This window comes from Cherax quadricarinatus, chromosome 58, assembly GCF_038502225.1.
Source record: "Cherax quadricarinatus isolate ZL_2023a chromosome 58, ASM3850222v1, whole genome shotgun sequence".
Taxonomy (NCBI): domain Eukaryota; kingdom Metazoa; phylum Arthropoda; class Malacostraca; order Decapoda; family Parastacidae; genus Cherax; species Cherax quadricarinatus.
In genome coordinates this window covers 17,130,601-17,156,380 of record NC_091349.1, presented here as the reverse complement: position 1 = coordinate 17,156,380, position 25,780 = coordinate 17,130,601, and positions in this window count along the sequence as shown.

The window sequence follows — 25,780 nt, the reverse complement described above, 5'->3', positions numbered from 1 at the left end:
AAATCAGTATAGAATGAGGGGATTACGAACACATGAAAAGGTTCCTGTCAGTTTAGCAATAAAGAGAAGTATTCAGAGGTTAAAACACTTAAACTGCTTTTTAACTTCGCCTAAAATAGAGTTGACAGAAAGAAACAGAAGCAATAATTCTCCGCGAAAACGTTGAACAGAAACTTGAACATCAGATTATTATACTTTGTATGAAGCAATTAAGGTATGTACTTAGAAATACAAATTTAATATGAAGATCCAGGAATATCTGTAAAGGAAAATGGATAGAGGCGAAAGTAAATCGTAAGTGACAGCAATCAAGCAAAAATTCTGTGATAGTTAACACATTGCGGAAATAGGATAATAGTTACATTAAAGGTATCCAAAGATTATTAAGGATTGGTATCCACTTACAGAAAGTAACTAGATGTTATAAAAGGACAAATTTTATTGTAGCAATGTATACGCGAAACGTTGTCGCAATAAAATACTACATTAGATACACACGTGTCCTTTTACCTAAAATATTTTTCATTAATTTCACGAACATTATAACATACCAAGATATATTTCGGTAGCTGCGAGAGAACGGTGTCCCCTTATTCCGTAACCCCCGTCCACTGTGATTCAATGCATGTGATCGTAACAGTGCCGAGTGCGGCATAAGTTCACAGTGCAGTGAAATTTTAGCGTTTTAAATATGAAGAGGGTCAGAAGAGGCATTCACAAGTTATCATCTGGAAACTAATATCCAACATTCTTCAATTAAATGGCAAATTAGGACGTACACAGACCGAATCTAATTCAAATCTTTCATAGGGACCAAAGGGACGAATATCTTAAAATGAGAACATTTAAGCTTGAATCCCTTCAGATGATGCGTTGTCAAGTTATCATCATTTAAGAAATGAAACAGGTGACACGCTCAGAAATTCTCGCGTGAAAACGAGTATTTGATTTTTTCCAATTTCTTACAGAAAAAAAATTGCACCTACAGTGGTCCAAATCAATCAAGCTTTTAAGTAAATGAACTTAGTCTTAAGTAAGCTATGTGTACATAAACACATATTATAATAATATAAGAGAACATTACGACGATTTAATTTAGGATAACCAATTTAAATCAGACTGTTGCTCATTTCTGATCAGAAGAGACATTCTTCATTTATTTCAAAGAAATCAGTTTGATTAATAAAATAGACACATGACAACTTACACAACTTATTATCAAGGGATTGTTTTCCTACAGGAAAAGACATCAGAACTGAAACTTTAAAACTGACCAGATGATATATTTTTCAGTTATTGCACAGAATCTAAGAAATTTTGTGTCTTCCTAGGCTAATCCCACAAAACGTTCCATATTCATTTCATACGATTCATCAGCCATTGAATATTGATGGCGATCATAATTGTTATATTTCAACCAGTGGAAAGAGTTAATCTCGTAGTTGCCATTTAGCGCCTGGGGATTAGAGATGTATTCAAATCGGGCTATGCATGGAGAAGATAAATCCAGTTCCTTGGCTCGAGAGCTCTTTACCACCATGTAGGCAAAACTAATGCAATAAGGTATAATTATTCTATACCATTTCAAGATTAATTGTGGAAAATAGCGTATATGCTTTTCATTAAATATACCAATCCTCCTCTTCCATGTAGGATACACGAGTGTTGGAATACCGTAACTGATCAGAGGAGTCTGTCTCCACACGGAAACAAATTAAGGAAATGGCTTATGCAGCATGGTGCATGGAGCACCTACGCATGGAAATACTCCCATAAATCTTGCCCAAGATACATTACACGTTGAAAGCTTGAAGCCGATTGAGTAATGCGTTTTCAAGTCATTTCCGCGAAATAAGCAGAATGAAAATTGTTCATGCAATAAATCAGCGAAAATTAGTCTGAGCATAGTGAAATATTGAATTATCATGGATTTTAAATCAATATATACTGATGTATAATAAATTACGTTAGCATAGGTTATGTTCATTGATGTTTATAATTAATGTATGCCGCCAAAATAATTTTGTAATCCATGAATGAAATTTTTTGAAAAGTCTAATTTCTAGTGAAGTTCGGCCTCGCTCGTTCTCTCTCTCTCTCTCTCTCTCTCTCTCTCTCTCTCTCTCTATATATATATATATATATATATATATATATATATATATATATATATATATATATATATATATATATATATATATATATATAAACTGATCTCTGGCTGAAGGAGACTCGAACCTACGAACCTTAGAACAAGGTAAGCAGTGCTATACCAATCTACCCACACTGGACAATACCTTGATCCAAGGCAGCCAGCTTTCAGGGAGAAGGCTTACAGCTTTTCATCTCATCCCCTGCATGCATCAGCCTTACTAGCTGGCTGCCTTGGATCAACGTGTAGCGCAAGCTACACGCCAAGGTATTGTCCAGTGTGGGTAGATTGGTATAGCACTACGTACCAATCAATGGATCAAGCAATGGATGACCAGCAATGGATCAAGGAATACCTAACAGTAAGAAAACAACGAGAGAGAGATCAAGATGTGTCGAAATGGGTGCAGATGACGAGTGAGGTTCCACAAGGATCAGTACAAGGACCGGTACTATTTTTTTATATACGTCAAATACACGACGGAAATTATAGAATCAGAGGTATCTCTGCTCGCAGATCAAGTGAAAAGAATGAGGAGAATACAAACGTAAGAGATCCTAGAAAGACAAATGACAAGGACAGGTTGCCTGTCCTGGTCAGGTATATATGCACACAAACCTAGATATGCATTTACATCTATATGTCGAAACACATTTAATTGAAAAAGGAAACAGGATACATGATGTAATGACTGATACTGTATGTCATGTAAAGCAATAGAGAAGATAGTCAGAAATGGAATGGTGGAGCACCTGAAGAGAAGTGATACCCTAAATAACAGCCAAAACTAGTTTAAAAATATAAAATCCTGTTTCATTAAACTGCATAATACTGAGCATGTTGTTAGAGGCATATTAACCGAATAACTTTAACAGCTAATATTAGTTTGGCAAATAGAGGAGACATTGTAATGATCAAAATATTCTGAGGTGAGTCAGTTTCAGGGAGGTCAGAAAGTGGGACGACCTTGACGATGAAGCAGTGGCAGCAGACTCCATACTTACTTTAATGAATATGAATGAAAGGACCGTTGAGGTGAGGAGGCAGGAAATCTGGGAAACAGCAAGGAAAGAAGGAAAACGCAATAGATGAATCTCAGGTTCTTCAATCATAAATAGGTGAGAAATAGAAGAGACCATATATAAAATATTCCTAACTTCCCTGAATCAGAGGCTGCATATTTGTGGACAGGAGCACAGGTCACGCTGACTTAACATTCACCACACACACATCACGTTCCCCACGAATTGTCAGGATCAGCATTTTCGTTACAGCACAATACAGGCTGCACCAGAGAGGGAAAAAGACAGAGAGAGAGAGAGAGAGAGAGATAGAGAGAGAGAGGGGGGGGGAATGAAAGGTAGGTTCGTTGTACAAAAACCAAGAAACACCAAAAAAAAAATTCAGTCTACGGTTATATACAGAACACAATGCACTACACTCTTTCGCGATATTGTATGCTCTCTCTGCAGATAAGGTAAGGAAAAAGATGCTGAGTGTAGCCTCTCCTGTACACCTACTCAGAACTGAACCCCAGAATGAACCGGAGATATGCTAGCATTTCTTCAACATAAGTGTGGTGAAGAGTGGTAAGGGTTAAGCAAAGACAGTGCAATTTAAGGATATTTTCCTAAACGGACTGCTGTAATAAAGGGAGATTGCTTCTGTGTAAGCTTAGAGGTTTGTATCCATGTATAGAAAGGCGATTATAAGGAATATGTGGTATTTAGTAATTATAGGGCAATGACGGTAATAATAAGGGATGTTTTCATTAATAAGCATTTTGGTGTACGAATAGTGGAATACTGACGTCAGTTTCATGAGTCATGACATTTCTTTTATAAATAACCTTCTGCAAATGCATAAAACTCGACACATATATCGAAAAGTTTATGAAAATAAACACTAAATGGCATCATCTGACTGAGAATATTCACAGCCATCCAGAGGCAATAAACATGCAAACACAAATACGTTTTATTTGCATCACTGTGGTATCTTTAATCTAAAAAAAAATGCATAATAAAATTAATATGAAAATAAATGTGTGAATACGATTTAACAACGTTCAGAACAGTCTGTGATTATAATTTAATTACAAAGTGCACGAAGTAATTGCAAGGGGAAAAGCTTTCATATCAGAGAGGATTTAGTTACGGTAGTGTGTCACGAAGTGGTGAAGATTATCCCTGTGTGATACATTACCTGGGAGGAAACTGATGAAAATGACATGTACAGTTCAGGACATTGATGAAACGTTCCGCCACGAGGGACTTCTTTAGGACAGAAAAAAGCCACTCGTGGCGAAATGTTTCTTCTGATAAATGTCCTGAACTGTATTCATTTTCCACATCTTGTAGGTATCATCATATCATTTTTTTTTTCACACTTTCGAAAGTTTTTGAATCTTATGTATAGACTTATATTCTTTAAAGAATATTTTTTTTTTTAATTTTAATTTTTTTTTATGTTAATGTCCAGGGTTTATTACCTGGTCCTCAGCAATGTGAGTCGCTACTCTCACCGCTGGGCGAGTAAAGTGAACGTTTTTTTTCGTTAACCTTTGGACGCATGCGCATTTATCGAAGCTGATTATTCCAGTTGGTGTTTAATTTTGAGCTTTATAATTAATACTTTCCTCCTTTAAAAATACTTTCCATGAATTACGTAATGATCCTCATAGCAATATATTTTTTGGGGGAAAGAAGTGGTTAACGAGTTCATAAAACCGTCAGTCTGGGCGAAACGTCGTCAATGAAGGATCTCATTATACTGCACTTGTGTTTTTTTACCAGTGAAATATTTTTTTAAAATACTGGGAGAAGTGATGGAATATATTTTATTTAAGCTTGTCATGTGCGAGGAGACTGAGTAGGTTAGTGTAGAGAGTGAGAGGACTTAAGGGGGGACAGGAACTAGTAAGTTTGAATGTAATGGAGGATTCCTATTACAGACACAGGTATACGAACAAAGGCCTATTGTAACTGGCTATAAATTAAGTCTCAAGACAAGGAAAAATCCTCGAGCAAATAAAGACAAAGGTAAACACGAAGGGTAGTTTTTGACTTCCCGTATATTCACTCCACCAATTTTTGTAATATATGCAAAGAGCAATAGAGCAACAAGATGTTCATGAGCGAGAGAGCAAAGTGTGTGTGTGCATATGTGTAGTCGACCACCCTCGGTGAGAGCCTGCCCCCAGCAAGTTATGGAAATACAACATCAACTAGTCTTGAGGCAAGCTCTCGCCCAATTAGCTTGCTCTGAATGCATTACAATTCATTCAGCCATCATCACATAGTCACTTCTTGCATTTTCTCTGTGTCATCCAAGCTGACAGTTAGGTCGGAGTAGGTACAAAGGGGCCCCAGCTACTCTGATTCGCTGTCAAATTTATTCATCAACCAATGGAGTGAGAAACCATACCATGGGTCGGGTTTGAACCCGCGGTCAGTGAGTGGTCACAGTGGTGCCTATGCTAACCTTCCTATGGTGTAGAAATATACCTAGCTGGATGAATCTTTTGAAGCTAGCTGGGCCCAGTGGCTAACGCGACGGTCTGGAGTTTTGAGACTTTCTGACCGCGGGTTCAAATCCCACCCGTGGTATGGTTTGTTTGCAATCGTGTCATTACGATTTCGTGAGTCAATGGAGTGAGAGCTTGCACCAGGCAGAATTTATGTTTTGCTTCCAGACCTGGTTGGAGGCAAGTTCTCGCCCAGTTGGTTGACGTACAAAGTTGTTGCTAAGGCCATGTCATTGCAACATGAATGAATAACAGACAGTTGGGATAACAAAGATCCAAAACACTTGGGGATGATAGCAATATGTCCGCTCACCAACAAAACCATATGAGTTGCACAAGGTTTTAAAGTATATAAAACACACGAAGGAAAAGGAGAGTAAAACTACCCATCACCCCAGTCCTAAGTAGTAATTCAACATGCACGTGTATGTGTGAAATAAGTCAACAAGGATACATGAGGCATGCTAAATAAACCTCGCTGATCGTACATGCAAGCATGCTAAAATGAGCCTTGTTTATTATATATAGAAGTACGGTAAATGAGCTCGCTGATCATATATAAAACCATGCTAAATGAGAGTCGTTAATGATACATAAAAACATGTTAAATGAGCTTCGCCGTTCAGTCAGAAAATTATGCACAATGCGACATTTTTATCATGCTAAAGCCAGGCCTCGGATGATGCATAAAATCATGCTAAACATAAACTAATTTTGTTCCTTGGCTACCTTGTGCTATACATCAGAATAAAATTTTGAAGTCAAATGCAGCTCAATCGAAAAGAGTCAATTCTACATAAGTGAGTCCTTGTGTGTTTGCAGGCTCATACAAGTATTTTAATTATTTATTATGATCGGGAGGATTTTAAACCTCTTTCTTGCTGGGTGAAGGAACTCCTCCTCAAACATGGAATGTCAAACTCTCTCTCTCTCTCTCTCTCTCTCTCTCTCTCTCTCATACACACACACACACACACACACACACACACACACACGAGACAAGAGACAGACACTAGGCACTAAACTACAGACCAGTATCACTGACGTGTATAATATGCAAAGCCATGGAGAAGATTATCAGGAGGAGAGTGGTGCAGCACCAACAACGGAACAAGCTTATAAACGACAACCAGCACGGATTCAGGGAAGGATATTATTGTGTCACAAACCTACTGGAGTTTTATGACAAGGTAACAGAAGTAAGACATGAGACAGAAGGGTGGGTAGATTGCATTTTCTTGGACTGCAAGAAAGCCTTCGACACAGTTCCTCACAAGAGATTAGTGCAAAAGCTAGAGGATCGGGCACGCATAACAGTAAGGGCACTGCAATGGATCAGGGAATACCTGACAGGGAGGCAAGAAAGAGTCATGGTACGTGACGAGGTGTCAGAGTGTGCGTCTGTGACGAGCGGCTTCCATAGCGGTCAGTCCTAGGGCCAGTGCTATTTTTGATATATGTTAATGACAAGAAGGAAGGGAAAGACTCAGAAGTGTCCCTGTTTGCAGATGATGTGAAGTTAATGAAATTTAAATCGGATGAGGATCAGGCAGGACTACAGTGAGATCTGGACAGGCTGTAAGCCTGATCCGACAACTGGCTCCTCGAATTTAACCCCGCAAAATGCAAAGTCGTGAAGATTGGGGAAGGGTAAAGAAGGCCGCAGACAGAGTATAGGGTAGGTGGCCGAAGACTGCAAACCTCACTCAAGGAAGAGGATCTTGGGGTGAGTAAAATACCGAGCACATCTCCTGAGGCGCAACCAGATAACAGCTGTAGCATATGGGCGCCTGGCAAATCTGAGAATAGCGTTCCGATATCTCAGTAAGGAATCGTTCAAGACTCTGAACACCGTGTACGTCAGACCCATATTAGAGTATGCAGCAACAGTTTGGAACTCACACCTGAGCAAGCTCGTCAGGAAATAAAAGGAAGTGCAAAAGTTTGCAACAAGACTAGTTCTAGAGAAAGGGAAATCGGCCTGACGACAATGGAGGACAAGAGGGTTAGGGGAGACAAGATAACCACAGAGACAGGATGTTCTGGAGATGGGATACAGAAACAAGGGGTCACAATTGGAAGTTGATGACTCAGACGAATCACAGGGATGTTAGGAAGTATTTCATCAGTCACAGAGTTGTCAGGACGTGGAATAGTCTAGTAAGTGATGTAGTGGAGGCAGGATCCATACATAGCTATAAGAACAGGCATGTTAAAGCTCACGGAGCAGGAGTGACTTAGTAGCGAACATTGAAGAGGCTGGACCAAGAGCTGTGACTCGACCCCTTCACCCACAACTAGGTGAATACAACTAGATGAGTACACACACAGACACACACACACACACACACACACTCCCTGATTTGTATTCTTCTTCCCTTTACACATACACCTTATGGAAGCTCTGCTTTAAGGGAAACACCCAGCTCAGACCCAAACAATCCCTCGAAGCCCAATTCCCCTCCACTCAAACACAATAACTGAAAATATACCCTAACCTAACTCTCCCTTCCTTGATCGTCCCCAACCTACAACCCCATTCATATCCCTTATCAGTGCAATATTTCTCGCAATCAACCCCCCTTTCCAACCCCCAACCTAGCCTTTCCTTTGCTCCCCATCCCCTGCAACCTTCTTAACTCACTCTCATGGTCTCACACCTTCCAGTATAAGTGCCGACCAGATGAAGTGCTCTCCTGTTAGGAGTGAAATATAAACAAAATGTTGATGGAAGATTTAAAAAGGAAGAAAAAACTAGAAAAGAAATTCAGGTAACCGCTTATCCCCTTTAGGGATACGTAATAAACGAGTTGCCTAAACATTTATTATCAACAATTGTTAAATGTTAGCTTCAAACATAAGAGGAGTTACAGTATATTATTGTATTTTTTTTTTAATTTTCCTTATATATTAATATTTCTACCCGTACCTTAAATTGCGTTTTTCTAGGGGCTTCTTGTGGGCCCCTGGACAACCTCCCCCTGCAACAAGTATTTCCACTTATGTCGAGATCGAACCATTTAACGCCAGCTGATTACAACAGTCATAACGAGGTAGTCCACCTAGACTCGAGCACTATGATTACCTTATCAGTAAGACAGGAATTATAGTGATCTGTGTTGATACATTAAAAAGTATACACCTCCTCGAGCGAAGATACGCTGTGATTGTGATTTTGGATGATTTCTTGACTGAAATCCTATCGACTGAACGTGTCTCAATAAAACCCCTAAAAGAAGGATTAATGTAAATTCAGAGGACGTTGTATGAGAGGTTGCATGTATGAATCAGGTTTGTGTATATAAACCCGATGTGTATGAGTTATATACTTTTCAGTTCTAGTAATAAGCTTAGTGTTTATTTATTAGATGTTACACTAAGCTTAAATACCATTTGTTGTATGTCCTGTTTTTTTTTTTTTTCATTTATGTATGTTTTACGTTAAATACTCATTCTCTTCGCCATCTTATATAATTATTTACAAACATAAATTTTGCTTCTGATAATTACTCAGTAAATTACTTATAATGACGGTCATTATATAAATTAGTTCCCCCTCTCCCTCCCATTATTTGCTATTTTGGTGCACCTCCTCCTGTGGTGTATAATGCATCCTCATCTTGTATGAAATTCTCATCTCTTACCACCACCTTCCACCCCTCCTCTCCTCTCTCTCTCTCTCTCTCTCTCTCTCTCTCTCTCTCTCTCTCTCTCTCTCTCTCTCTCTCTCTCTCTCTGTCTCTGTCTGTCTGTCTGTCTGTCTGTCTCTCTCTCTCTCTCTCTCTCGCTCTCTCTCTCTCTCTCTCTCTCTCTCTCTCTCTCTCTCTCTCTCTCTCTCTCTCTCTCTCTGGTTTACACATGGGTTCTACTGGGCTAGGTTGAAAGTTCCTACCTCTATTCACAACCCAAGAGCTGTTACCTACTTCAGCTGATTTGAAAGCCTTTTTTTTTTATTGTTATGAGACATACAAATGGAGAACTGAATTCAGTTGGACCCATCTCTGGGCCAACGATTTCATTTGGTCATCTGACTTCATTTCATCGATGCCATTATGGTGTACGAACATAATATCCAGACTTGTGTCATTCTAGGAATGAATGATATCAGATGAAGTGATGTTCTTGATAAGGGTACAAGTGCAGTTGATTGCTGGCAGTCTTGTTGTATAGAAGTTGTCTTCTCGCTGTCCGTGAACTGGAGCCAGGTGTGTTATCTCGAACACATTTACATAACAGTAAGTCCACTCACGTCCATCCAGTGTTGAAGGCTCTGCTGAAATGACAGATCTGTCCAAGTTGGGTCCAGGCAAAAGGAAATCGTTTTGATCTGTTTTTTTTTTATTCTATCAAAAAGTAGTAGATGAGACGAGGGGAAGTGGGAGGGGATAGCCAGTCGAGAAAAGTGAAGCTTACTCAAGGTATGAGCGCATTTGTGCCTCGTATAGTCTTGCAGCCTCTTCTGTCAAGAAGATACGAGATACTCCTTAGTGCTGTTGCTAGTTTCTTGGCAGCCTTGTTTGCAAATTTTACTACGTGGTATTTCATATTCAGTTTGGAACCAAATTTCACCCGAAGGATATCAACTTCATCCCCGGGTACCAGCACTCTCCCATTCAGTCTTACCACTGCTCCAGTATTACCATCATGGTGACTAGAGACCATCATCACTTGCGCTTTCTCAGAAGCAAATGTAACCTATCACTATTTTTCCCCAGGTTGATGTAGATGAAAGCTGATGATTCGTGTAACTGAGAGCAGCTGATATTTCCTCTCTTGGATAAGTAAATGTTAGAGTACAGTCGCCTGCATATGCTTGGGATTCTGGGATGAGTTGAAGGTCATTCCATAACAATGGCCCACGTACACTTCTCTGTGGAATCCTGACATCAATAGACACTCTAGAAATAAGGAGGCACAGTACAGTGCCGAAGACTTCTAGTGCTTGCATTTCTCCGTCTGTCTGTCTCTGTGTCTGTGTCTGTCTGTCTGTCTGTATGTCTGTCTCTGTCTCTCTGTCTGTATGTCTGTCTCTGTCTCTCTGTCTCTCTCTCTCTCTCTCTCTCTCTCTCTCTCTCTCTCTCTCTCTCTCTCTCTCTCTCTCTCTCTCTTCTCTCTATTTTCACTGCTACATATTCACTCTCTTCTTCCAGGACATTTATGTATATTATGAATATTAATGAATCTACTACTGATTCTTGGGGAACCTCACTTGTTACACTTTCTCATCCTGGAACATCTTGCTCTTACCATCACCCTTTGTCTTTTATTGTTAAGACATTCTTTGATTCGTTGGTAGACTCTGCCTTGTATCGCGGCTTGTTACTGTTACTTGTGAAACTACAGCTGGTGAGGTACGGTGCTAATTGTTTTTCCACTGTCCAAGAATATGCAGGCGACTGATCTTTGTCTTTCTTCGTAATTTCTGTTATTCTTTCATAGAACTTTAGCAGGTTAATGGGGAAAAACTTACCTTACCTAAACTATTGTCTTTTCTCTTATTATCCATGCATAGTTATTCCTCACTATTTTGCTTGCCTTTATATTTTCTGCTTTCCTCTGTGTTCCTCATGCTTACTCCAGTGGCTAATATGCGCCTCTGATTAAACCAATAACACTCTGTCTGTCTATCTGTCTGTCTATCTGTCTGTCTCTCTCTGTCTCTCTCTCTCTCTCTGTCTCTCTCTCTCTCTCTCTCTCTCTCCCTCTCTCTCTCCCTCTCTCTCTCTCTGTCTCCCTCTCTCTGTCTCTGTCTCTGTCTCTGTCTGTCCGTCTCTCTCTCTCTCTCTCTCTCTCTCTCTCTCTCTCTCTCTCTCTCTCTCTCTCTCTCTCTCTCTCTCTCTCTCTTTTAACTTCCCGCATCTCCTACTAGCTATGAACTTGGTTCATACCTTCCGGCACTTTCTGGTGAGAAGCTCCATCATCTAATGGGTTGCTGAGTATTCAGTTCCCTGTCCCACTTGACTTCATATATCAGACCAATCAGCCTCCTCTTCTCTCCTCTCTTATTTCTGCAAGTTATTCACAGATGAGCATCATATAGTCACTAACCTAATGGTTGCCATGATATATATCCAGTATGTCAGATTCTCGACTTTACCTGACACCAGATAAAGTCGAGCTGGTTAGTCACATTCTCTCGTTTTTATGGCTTCCTTAATATATTAGTAACGAAAAATTTCATTACCCATCTCCATCAATATTTTCTCTGTATGTTTCATGCTCTCCTTGTGCATCCTGGTTCTCCCAGACTGTGTTCCTGTTACTGAGATTCTTTAAACTCAGTATCTTTGCTTTAGTCCTTGCTTTGATTGTTTTTTATTGCCTTTTTATTCCTCTGTTTCTGTATTTACTGAGAGGAAGGGTTATATACCACCACGTCTATTATCTTGGGTGTCCCAGGCATTGGTTTTCCTTTCATATAGTGATAAAAATTGCCAGTGCCCATGATATTCATCTCAAAACTCCGTTGATTCCTTCCCATTATTGCCACTCCACTTCCTCCTCTGTTCTATTTTTTCCCTTTCACTATGAGGTATACATTGGGGAATAATTCAATGTTTGTTATTCAGAGAGATTTATCTCTGTGGTAGTTATAATATCTAGATGCTCCTCTGTTATCCTGTATTAGTTTCCATTTACCCATATATACCAAGCTCCTATTATTTTATTATTCTCTTTATGCTGGGACTTCTGGTAGGTAGGGAGGGGGGAGTTTGAGTAGGAGAGAGGGGTATTAACGAATTATTATTATCAAAAAGAAGAGCTAAACCTACAATGAGATGATGAGAACATTAGATGATGTTGATGATGAGAACATGATGATGAGAACATTAGAAAAGCAGGGATAGGAAATATCATTAGAGCTGAAATGAAAAGGGAAGGAAGGAAAAGGGAGAATGTAAGTGGAAAAAGGAGTAGAAGAGATGCCAAGGCAAGTAGCTACACCACTAGAGTAATTTACAATGGAGAGGGCATATAACAACCAAGAAGAGAGAGGCGGAATTGCGGCGGTAGTGCGGAAAAGAATTTGGGGAATAGCAGAAGTCTAAATGGTGGGTGTGGCATGTGTCAAGTACCTTCTTATATTCGACGTGCATCACATGTCACTAGGATCCTGAACAGCATCAATAACCAGGTTAAAGTAACGTATTGCTTGTGCGAATGTGTGCACCATTTCCATATCGTATGACCGCCTGTCGTACTGGAGGTCTGTCAGTTAGGATGAGGAGAGGGGTCCCAGGGTACGCCTCCATGTATCCCAGGGCTGTCGTTGAGCTTTAGTGCCTCACAAGACTCTGGATGGTTAACACTATGGAAAGTCTGTCCTCTTTAGGGGCGTCTAAAAGATGGAGCTCGTGAATATTTTCATACTTGCTCTCTCTTCTCTTCCTTTCTTTCTCTCTCTCTCTCTCTCTCTCTCTCTCTCTCTCTCTCTCTCTCTCTCTCTCTCTCTCTCTCTCTCTCTCTCTCTCTCTCTTCAAAACCTATATATATTATGGCATTTGTTACAACCATTGCATATATTGCAACTATTTGTAAATAAGTTTGGTGGTGGGAATATAGGGGTGCTCAAAATTTAACATAAGAACATAAGAACATAAGAATGTAGGAACACTGCAGAAGGCCTACTGGCCCATACGAGGCAGGTCCTTATCAAAACTACATCTACCTAAAGCTACTCAAGAAATAACTCCCGTACCCCTTGACACCAATCAAACCCAGCCCCTCCCACTCATATATTTGTCCAGTCTCTTCTTAAAGCTACTCAAGGTCCTAACCTCTATCAGGTACAACAGACGATTTAAAAGTAATTGTGTTCATAATAGTGGAGTCGTGGCATGAAGAGAGAGGGTGAGGTGACTGCAGGGAAAGATAGGCTGGAAGAGTAAGTGAAATTATTGGAGAGTTGACGTAGGGTTGAGAATAATAATAAGAGGTTAGTGGTAGTGCAGAAAATGAAAACTAAGGGTGGCGGAAGAAAGTGGGGGATAGAATGGAAAGCTAGAAAGGGAACTGGTGTGGTAGAGAGTGAGGGAAATAGTGGTTACTGGTACGTAGTCCTGATTGTTGGTTGGTAGTTCCTGAGTCTCTGGGTATATTCGATCACGTACCTTCACCCATGATTACATGAGTGCCCCTCTCTGTTTCCTCTCCTTCCACTTCAATTTAACCGCTTTTCTCATATATTTGATCTCTCTCTGTATACATATTCCACACTTTCTGAGGTTAGATTTCCAGTTAATTATCTGACTGAAAACTTGATTGTGCTTGGAATCATCGCCATTTTTTTTGTACAGCCCTACAAAGAAAACTCTAAGCATTTCATATTTTTATGTCCTCCGAATCTGAGCAAATAAATCTTCTATCTGCTTTTTTTCTCCTCTCATTCGTTTACTTCTTGTCTCTTCTTGTTGCACTGACAGTCCATAAAAATCGTCAAAGAGTTTTTCCTTTGGCTGTATGATTCACCGTCCTTTGTGTTTATTCTTTTGCAACTTTTTTCACTGACTCCTGGAGTATTTCCATCACTGTCTCATCTGTGCTAAATAACCTGTGCTAAATACCCTATGCTAAGTAACTTGTGTTAAGTAACCCGTGCTAAGCGATATTTGCTATCTGACCTGTGATGGGTGACCTATGCTTAGTGGTCTGTGCTTGACCTGTGCTAAGTGGTCTGCGCTAAGTGGCCTGGGCTAAGTGACCTGCGTTTGGTGACCTGTGCTAGGTAGCTTGTGCCAAGTTACCTGTGCTTGGTGACCTCTGTTCGCCTCACCTACGAACATATTTGTGGTTGATGAGGTTGAATCTCGTCGCCTGTCCCCGACTTGAAGCTGGCACCTCTTGTGTTCAATCTCTCCTGCCTTCGTAAGCTCTATAGTATCTTTAATTTATTAAAAATATGTTTTTTTTTCTATATCACTTCACTGCTCAGGTCATTTCATTTCCTGACAACTCAAAAACTGAAGAAATATTTCCTAACATCCCGATGAATGATCTGTTTTTATCTTTTTACTAATCTCGTTTGTACCTCATTCTTTCCTCTCAAACAGCCTGTCTCTCCACTTCCCCAATTAGTTCCTCTCGCTGTTATGCACGTCGTTATAGTGTCTACCTTAGCCTTTCTGTACTCTATTCACAAAAGATTTAGCTCTAAGTCTCTCATTTCAGCTCATATCTTTTAGCCCTGGGGGTAGTTTCTTTGCAAACCACTGCCCATTTTCCACTTGGCATGACTGATGAGGTGTGGTAAAATGGCGGTGTTGCAAACTCCAGGTTCTGTCTGACATGATTGAACATTAAAATGGTATAAAATACCGACAGGTTGTTAGGTAAGACACATATGCAACAGTTAGGTATCTTTATTATGAAACGTTTCGCCTACACAGTAGGCTTCTTCAGTCAAGTACAGAAAAGTTGATAGAAGCAGAAGATACTAGAAGACGATGTAATCAGTCCATCACCCTTAAAGTTTTGAGGTGGTCAGTCCCTCAGTCTGGAGAAGAGCATTGTTCCATAGTATGAAACAATATTGTTTCATACTATGGAACAATACTCTTCTCCAGACTGAGGGACTGACCACCTCAAAACTTTAAGGGTGATGGACTGATTACATCGTCTTCTAGTATCTTCTGCTTCTATCAACTTTTCTGTACTTGACTGAAGAAGCCTACTGTGTAGGCGAAACGTTTCATAATAAAGATACCTAACTGTTGCATATGTGTCTTACCTAACATTCTGTCTGACATACTTGTGTATTGCGTGTTGTGTTGAAATTCCTAAGAACTCATCATAGATCTGCCGTACTGCATAATTGCTGCGGAGGTTATTCGGTTGATGCGCACCTCATTAGAAACAGTTAGGCGAAGTGATCTGTTGTAGGTGGATAAGTAAGACATGTGCAACAGTTAGGTATCTTTATCCCGAAACGTTTCGCCTGCCATACAAGTGTCTTAGTTATCAGGCAGCTGCTATCTTTAAGATATGCAGCAAAGATTATGTAAAGTAAAAGGACACAAGTGCAACTAATGTGACATTTATTGTGGCAACGTTTCGCTCTCCAGGAGCTTTATCAAGCCATTACAAACAATACATGGACACAGAGGGTATATAAAGGCTCAGAGTGAGGTGAATACTAGTGAGGTACCATTTCGATGTTCACTAGTGGTAGTAGTAGTAGTAGTAGTGGTAGTGACAAAAGTAATGCAATATGGTAGAGCAATTAATTTGTACATGAGTAAAAGGATATAAAAGCTATTACTTGGGTAACATAAAAATAGGTTGGACAAATATAAACTGGAATGAGGCGGCTTGTTTCAGTGTTCACTCTCTGTGCTTTGTGTAGTATAACAGGAGAGACTATGTGATGGCAGGGTTTACTGTTTTCAGGAGGATTCTTGCTAAGACTTCGGAGATGGTGAAGCTGCCGTTGTTTTGTTTAATTGTATTTGAAACAGCGATCAGTGCTGATTCAAGGCACTTGCGTGTGCGGAAATTAGTTTCTTTTATCACTAATTGGGCGTCTCTGAATTTCATAAGATGATTGGTGGAATTTCGGTGTTGTACACAGGCGTTGTTTAAGTTGTCGTTCCTACATGCGTATATGTGTTCATTGAGGCGGGTGTCGAGGTTTCTTGCTGTTTCACCTACGTAGATCTTGTCACAGCCTCCACAGGGTATAGTGTAAACTCCTGCATTGACTGGTTCGTGGTGCTTGGGTTTTGTCCTGGTTAGATCCTTTATTGAAGTGGTAGAAGCGATGGCGACTCTGGTGTTAGCTTGTGAAAGTACTTTTGAGACGTTTAGTGCAACCTGGCTGTTGGGAAGAATTATAACTTTGTTGGGAGCGGTGTTGATGCGTGGAGAATTGATGATCTGAAGAGCTCTTTTCTTGCAGTCTTTGATGAAAAAAGAAGGAAATTGTAACTCAGTGAATGTTTGGTGAATGTAAGTACATTCCTCGTCAAGAAACTCAGGACTACAAATTCGGTATGCTCTTAGGAAAAACCCGATGATGATGCCTCTTTTGGTCTTGGTATCTTGACTGGAATAGAAGTGTGTGAGATCATTTTTATTGGTGGGTTTCCGATAAACTTGAAATCTTAGGTTGTTGTCTACTTTGTGAATGAGGACGTCGAGGAAAGGTAGCTTGTCATTGGACTCTTCTTCTAGTGTAAACTGAATCGCTGGTTCAACTGCGTTGAGCCTTGCCTGAAGATCCCGTACATCAAAACGTTTTGGAGTTATTACGAGGATATCGTCCACGTAACGTAACCAAGTGACGCTTGAAGGGATGATGTTGGCGAAGTGTTCGGACTCTAGGTGTTCCATGTATAAGTTGGCTAGGACGGCACTTATTGGGGACCCCATTCCCATGCCGTAGGTTTGTTTGTAGAGCTTGTTATTGAAGGAAAAACAGTTGAAGTTAACACAGAGTTCAATCAAGTCAACAAAATCTCCGGGAGGTAAAGGAAGATTAAGGTCCTGGTTGACTTTACGTCGTAGAACCTCGATGGCTTTTTTGGTAGGTACTTTTGTGAAGAGGGAAGTCACATCCAAACTGCTTAGTTTCTTGTTACGGATGGAGAGGTTACGGATGCGGTTGAGAAGGTCGCCTGAGTGTTTAAGATGAGCGGGGCTGATGGTCCCCAGAAGGCAGGAAAGATGTTTGGCAAGAACTCCGGCTAGTTTGTGTGGAGCACTGCCTATACCTGACGTGATTGGTCTGAGAGGAATATTGTGTTTATGGGTCTTGGGTAAACCATACATGTGTGCTGGTTTAGGGTTGCTTGGTAACAAGTACAAAAGTTTCTTCCCTTCTCTAGTGCGTTTGAGTATTTGTCTGGTTTTGTATAGAAAGTCTTTGGTGAGCGTCTCCCACTGTTGAGTGCTGATGGGTTCGTATGTAGATTGGTCATTCAAAAGGTCCATCATTTTAGTGTTGTAGTCACTGGTGTTGAGTATGACGACTCCACCTCCTTTGTCGGCGGTGGTGACGATAATGTTGGGGTCGTTGGCGAGGTCCTTAAGGGCAGTGATGTATCTTCTAGGAAGATTAGAAGAAGAAGGTTCACATAAAGCTGCAGTGAGAAGGCCCTGTATATAACCCTTCTGGAAGTTGCTGTCACTGTGTCTATGGTTCCTGGTAACAAGATTGAGTTGATAGTTAGGTTTGCGTATGTTGGTGGTAAATTTGAGTCCCAGACTCAGTGCTTGTTTCTCGTAGTCGGTTAAGGTGCGTGACGATAAGTTGTTTATCAGGGATTCGCGTCCCATTTCCTTCCATCTACTGTTAGTGCAGAGGTACTGAAGTTTCCTCGACGTCCTCATTCACAAAGTAGACAACAACCTAAGATTTCAAGTTTATCGGAAACCCACCAATAAAAATGATCTCACACACTTCTATTCCAGTCAAGATACCAAGACCAAAAGAGGCATCATCATCGGGTTTTTCCTAAGAGCATACCGAATTTGTAGTCCTGAGTTTCTTGACGAGGAATGTACTTACATTCACCAAACATTCACTGAGTTACAATTTCCTTCTTTTTTCATCAAAGACTGCAAGAAAAGAGCTCTTCAGATCATCAATTCTCCACGCATCAACACCGCTCCCAACAAAGTTATAATTCTTCCCAACAGCCAGGTTGCACTAAACGTCTCAAAAGTACTTTCACAAGCTAACACCAGAGTCGCCATCGCTTCTACCACTTCAATAAAGGATCTAACCAGGACAAAACCCAAGCACCACGAACCAGTCAATGCAGGAGTTTACACTATACCCTGTGGAGGCTGTGACAAGATCTACGTAGGTGAAACAGCAAGAAACCTCGACACCCGCCTCAATGAACACATATACGCATGTAGGAACGACAACTTAAACAACGCCTGTGTACAACACCGAAATTCCACCAATCATCTTATGAAATTCAGAGACGCCCAATTAGTGATAAAAGAAACTAATTTCCGCACACGCAAGTGCCTTGAATCAGCACTGATCGCTGTTTCAAATACAATTAAACAAAACAACGGCAGCTTCACCATCTCCGAAGTCTTAGCAAGAATCCTCCTGAAAACAGTAAACCCTGCCATCACATAGTCTCTCCTGTTATACTACACAAAGCACAGAGAGTGAACACTGAAACAAGCCGCCTCATTCCAGTTTATATTTGTCCAACCTATTTTTATGTTACCCAAGTAATAGCTTTTATATCCTTTTACTCATGTACAAATTAATTGCTCTACCATATTGCATTACTTTTGTCACTACCACTACTACTACTACTACTACCACTAGTGAACATCGAAATGGTACCTCACTAGTATTCACCTCACTCTGAGCCTTTATATACCCTCTGTGTCCATGTATTGTTTGTAATGGCTTGACAAAGCTCCTGGAGAGCGAAACGTTGCCACAATAAATGTCACATTAGTTGCACTTGTGTCCTTTTACTTTACATATTGTCGGTAATTCTACCAACTTTATTACAGCAAAGATTATGTTTGTTAGGTAAGACACATATGCAACAGTTAGGTATCTTTATTTCGAAACGTTTCGCCTACACAGTAGGCTTCTTCAGTCGAGTACAGAAAAGTTGATAGAAGCAGAAGAGACTTGAAGACGATGTAATCAGTCCATCACCCTTAAAGTTTTGAGGTGGTCAGTCCCTCAGTCTGGAGAAGAACATTGTTCCAAAGTTTGAAACAATATGGAGTTGAAGTGACAGGATGGAGCCTTATATAGCGCCAGGAGGTGAGACGTAGGTCACTAGTAGAACGCAGATGTTGGGAGGTCAGGTCCCTCTCAAATCCAGCCGTTCTCACTAGAAGAGGTAGTCGAAGTTGATTCCAGGTCTGTACCAAGATACCCTTGTGTTGCAGTGACTGAAGAAGCCTACTGTGTAGGCGAAACGTTTCGAAATAAAGATACCTAACTGTTGCATATGTGTCTTACCTAACAATCTGTCGGTATTTTATACCATTTTAATGTTCAATCTGTCAGACACTGCAACACAAGGGTATCTTGGTACAGACCTGGAATCAACTTCGACTACCTCTACTAGTGAGAAAGGCTGGATTTGAGAGGGACCTGACCTCCCAACATCTGCGTTCTACTAGTGACCTGTCTCACCTCCTGGCGCTATATAAGGCTCCATCCTGTCACTTCAACTCCATATTGTTTCAAACTTTGGAACAATGCTCTTCTCCAGACTGAGGGACTGACCACCTCGAAACTTTAAGGGTGATGGACTGATTACATCGTCTTCAAGTCTCTTCTGCTTCTATCAACTTTTCTGTACTCGACTGAAGAAGCCTACTGTGTAGGCGAAACGTTTCGAAATAAAGATACCTAACTGTTGCATATGTGTCTTACCTAACAACCTGTCGGTATTTTATACCATTTTAATGTTCAAAGATTATGTTTGCTAAAAGGACACAACTGCAACTAATGTGACATTTTATTGTGGCAACTTTTAGCTCTCCAGGAGCTTGATCAAGCTCTTGGAGCACTTGTGTCCTTTTACATAATATATAATTCTACCAACATTAAAGCAAAGATTATATAGAAAGTGAGTGATGATTATTAAGGTTTTGAGCACAATTACCATAAAAATTGTTGTGATAATAGTGATTCTTACATTAATAATAAATAAACAATAAAGTAACATCTATAAATAGGGTGAATATAAGATTTGTCATGAAACATTAAGAATGGTCAATGTCACTCAAACTGCTTCACTGGGAGAATACAGAGAGAGAGAGATTATTTTAAATCATTATAAGATCATAAAAGATCAGGAGAATATTATTAGGGAAAGTTTCTTATAACTAAATAATTTTAGTTTTTTAGATAAATTAGATTTAGAAAGGACATAAGTCAGTGCTGGTTTTTTAACAGAGTTATCGATGCGTGGAACAATCTTCCGAGTAGGGTAATAGAGGCTAAGAACTTGGGTAACTTTAAAAAGAGACTGGACAAATATATGAATGAGAAGGGCAGAGTTTGATTAGTATCTGAAGCATTGAAAGTAATTCTTGGGAAGCCTCGGGAAAAGGCTGGACAAGTGGGTAGGTGGGAATGGTTGATTTAGAGAACGATTTGCCTAGGTTGGGCTAGTAGACCTGTTGAAGTGGTTCTCGATTCTTATGTTCATGTGTTAACAAGAGACAATTGCAAACTAAGAAGGGATATGCGCAGAATTAGCATTAAAAATACTTAATCATGACCGTATTACTCTGCTAGAATTTGAACCAAGAGGGGAAAATAGAAAGAGAAATATTACTGGGTTATCTCTAAACGCTATTGCATTCAGAACAACTCAGAGATTTAATGACATTTTAATGAAAAAAGCAAAAAAATAAATGCGTCGTTTAGTTTGCTCCAGTTATCTTGCCCTATATTAGCCTGCAACTGCTGGGCTAATCGAGAATATCTGCTGGTGTGCAATATTATCCGCCCTAATCCATTTCCTGGGCGACAAAGAGATGGAAGTCAATTAGAGCTGCGCGATACATCCCAGTTCTTAACCCGTTAGCATTCTGTATAATATGCAGGCGATTACCTCGGTCATACATGAGAAGGAAAGAGAAAGGGAGAAGACGGAAATATGAGATAATAAACAAGAACCAAAACGCGTGAAACACGAGTAATACATAAACAAATATTGTACATGATGATTAAGACGTATGTGCAACAGTTGGGTATCTTTAGTGTTAAAACGTTTCGTCTACACAGTAGGTATCTTCAGTCAAATACAGCAGGTGTAGTAGTGAAATAAAGAGAATGTAATGAGTCCATCAACTTTGGAGAAATAGTATTTGACTCACGAAATCATAATGACACGATTGCAAACAAACCATACCACGGGTGGGGTTTGATCCCGTGGTTTTGAGACTCTCTGACCGCAGGATCAAACCCCACCCGTGGTATGGCTTAAATAGTATTTGAGGTGGTTAGTCCCTCGGCCTGGAGAAGAATTCAGCTCAATGGTCTGGAACGACATCAAGCTGAAGCATGAAAATGGCTTCTTAAATACTGTTGTTAGGTAAGACACATATGCAACAGTTAGGTATCTTTATTGTGAAACGTTTCGCCTACACAGTAGGCTTCTTCAGTCAAGTACAGAAAAGTTGATAGAAGCAGAAGATACTTGAAGACGATGTAATCAGTCCATCACCCTTAAAGTTTTGAGGTGGTCAGTCCCTCAGTCTGGAGAAGAGCATTGTTCCATAGTATGAAACAATATGGAGAAGAAGTGACAGGATGGAGCTTTTTATAGCCCCAAGGGGTGAGACGTAGGCCACTAGGAGAGGTAAGAACTCAGATGTTGAGAAGGCAGGTCCCTCTCAAATCCAGCCTCTCTCACTGGTGGAAGTTGTCGAAGTTGATTGCAGGTCTGTACCAAGATACCCTTGTGTTGCAGTGTCTGACAGATTGAACATTAAAATGGTATAAAATACCGACAGGTTGTTAGGTAAGACACATATGCAACAGTTAGGTATCTTTATTGTGAAACGTTTCGCCTACACAGTAGGCTTCTTCAGTCAAGTACAGAAAAGTTGATAGAAGCAGAAGATACTTGAAGACGATGTAATCAGTCCATCACCCTTAAAGTTTTGAGGGACTGACCACCTCAAAACTTTAAGGGTGATGGACTGATTACATCGTCTTCAAGTATCTTCTGGGAGAAGTACTGTGTAGGCGAAACGATCACGAAGACGGTGAAGAGGACGGGATCCAGACCTGCAATGACAACTTCCACCAGTAGAAGTGGGAGAGGGACTGACCACCTCAACGTCTCACCCCTGGGGCTATTCTCCTCAAATTTTTCATACTATGATGGACTGTTCAAAACTTTACATCATCTTTATTTTCTGCTTCTATCAACTTTTCTGACTTGACACCTGCTGATACCTAACTGTATTTGACTGAATACCATTTTAATGAAACTGTTGAAGGGGAGGTGGAAGATCTACTTTGCAGACAAAACGTTTCAACAATAAAGATACCTAATTATTGCACTGCTGCAAAATGCAACATGTGTAAAGTATAGACATCTCCAGAGAATGCTAGATCAACTTATTGAACCCCCCCCCCTAACATCTAGCCTGTTTCCGGTTTCGTAATAGGTTGTCAGAGTATATCCTAGTCCAGTTATCTTTAAGTTTAAGTGGCTTCTCAATAAAAACTTTGGGATCACAACTGTATGATTATAAACCAACTAAATAAAAAAATATATTTTTAATTGCAAAGATGTCTATGTAGTTATTTTTACAGTTTATGTAAATTGAATAATACAGGAATAAGCTCCTACATATATCTTGTTGCATATCTTATACTTGCATATACTTTTTATGTACTTTACAAATAGTGCTATAGGCACTTTAGGTAAGCTATACACTTGAATATTCTTAATATGTACCATCTGGTACGTTGCTATGAGATTTATTCATTAATATAAATAGGTAAGCATGTATGTGTGTATATATAAGTGTGTCTGTGTGTATGTGTGCTCGATAATACACTGTATGACTTAGTAAGACTGATAACACAAAGTCCCAAAATAAGTTATCTTCTCAACCATCAAGGCAACCAAACAACTTGCTTGAACAATATAACGAACCATCAGCCAAGCAGCAATAATGTTCAAAGCAGCTGAGTAGCACAGCGTAGGGCAAGGACAAGGATACGAAAACGGCCCAGACTAAGGGACCATCAGCAAATCCTTCCTGAAAGCATAAAACTCCCTTATTACTGAAACAGAGTTCAGCAGTTCCAAATATCCCGACTACGATGGTGCGTAGATGCCTAAACAATGCTGGTCGAGAGTTGAACTTGGGGCCAGAGATAATAGACAGTGTCTCCACAACATAATCTCTGAAAAACGTCAAATATCACTAATTCTAAATAATGCTCTATGAACAGAGTTGGACAGAGTCACGAGAAGTATGTCTCGGTTCCCCAGCGAAGACATACTCTATCAAAAACAGTCTAAATCATACGATATGAGAGAACAGAGAGAAACGTTTCCTCCACAGTAAGCAACGAGAGAGGGTGAAGCAAGGCCTTCAGCTCCGACATCAGGTGACTGGTAAGAGCTTACCCCTGACACCAATTGTAAAACAAGCAGGCAGGTAGTTTGCAAGTGCTGGCAACCAATCAAAACTCTAAAACATTGAGCACAATGAGAGGTGTAGTTGTTACATCTTACCTACATATGTAAGTAAATATAACAAATCAAATAATAATGTAAAGCATGAAATTTTCATTTTAGCTATTTCTGAAAATTTTTTATTAACACATCGGCCGATTCCCACCAAGGTAGGGTGGTCCGAAAAAGAAAAACTTTCATCATCATTCACTCTACCACTGTCTTGCCAGAGGGATGCTTTACACTACAGTTTATAAAACTGCAACATTAACACCCCTCCTTCAGAGTGCAGACACTGTACACTGTGCTGAAAATATCAGCAATATAAAATTTTATGTATAAACAATATATACAATACATTTATTGGTCCCTTTTCATAGGTCGCAACATAAACATGTGTATTAAACATAAACTTGTCAGTATTTTATACTGTCTTCAACATAGTAGTGAACACGTGAAACATGAGATACTACATAAACAGAGACAAAAACCTGATAATCAACACTGATGCGTGAAGACATAAAGTGACAGAAAAATGTTAACCAACAACATTATTGTCTTGGATTTTCTGTCAAGATGGCAAAAAAATCCACGATAACGAGAACCCCAAGCAGAGATTCGCTGCATTACAGTCTGGCTTGACTTACTGTTACACTATGCATCACCAGAAGTACAGCTTGGCTGGATTGCCAACCTGGCTTAAATTGACATGGTGGCAACCCTTTTAGTACCATAAGCACAGTTTTGTCATGCTTAACACTGGCACGTCCAACACAACTTCTGTCCAGACCAGAGACCATTCAAACCCCGTTTTCCAACAAAGATTTGTTTCCCATCTCACACTGCTTCACCTCTAGACCACATTACTGCCTCTCCCTGACTCACACCCTATCAGTTTAGGACACATTTTATAATATCTCAGACCAATTTTAACTCATACTTTGCTTCCATCTATCTACCCACCACACTCCACTACCTGTAAAAATTCAACAACCACTCATCTATATCTTATTGAATCCAGACGACTCTCCAAATCACGGTACGGGTGGGGTTGGAACTCATGGTGTATAAATATACCTAGTTATATTAATTTTATTGTGGCCAGCTGATCAAGTGGCTTACGCACTGGCCTGGAGTTTTACGACTTATTTGCCATGGGTTCAAACCCCACCTGTTCCGTGGTTTGTTTGTAATCATGTTATTACGATTTCATGAGTCAAGACGACTGTCATTCTTAGTTTACAGCACAACGTTTTGGCGTTTATCACAACTTCCTGACAGCCACAACAGCCTCTTGGCTTTCACGATAATCTTGTGGCTCGAGACACAACCTTCTGGTTGAAATGAGAATCTCATGGCTTACACCTCAACTTCTTGGCTTATACCACATCCTCCAGGCTAACGTCATATCTACATGGCGCACACGAAAAGCACCTGGCTCTAACCACAACTCCCTGACTTACACCATAAGTGCTTCATAGTGCTTCACACTATAACATCTAGGCTTACACCAAAACGTCTGGCTTATTCCAAAAAACACAGCGCACAGCACAACCTCTTAGCTTACTCCAAAATCTCCTGGCACATATAACCTCCTGCCTAATACCACAACCTTCTAGTTCAAATTGCAATCTTGATTCGCTTCACAACCTTTTGGTTGATACAACATCCTCTTGGTTCATCCCAGAGCCTCTATGCTTATTTCACAACCTTCTGGTTCACATAAACACATGGCTAGCAACACAACCTTTGGTTCACATAAACATGTGCACGTGTTAGCAACACAACCTCCTAGTTAACACCACAATCTCCTGGCTAGCAACACATTCTCCTGGCTCACACAACAAACATCTAGCTAACAACACAACCTCCTGGCTTACATTACAATATAACAAACTTTCTGTTACATACCACACCTTACTGGCTATCTTCACAACCTCGTGGCTCACTCCAAGA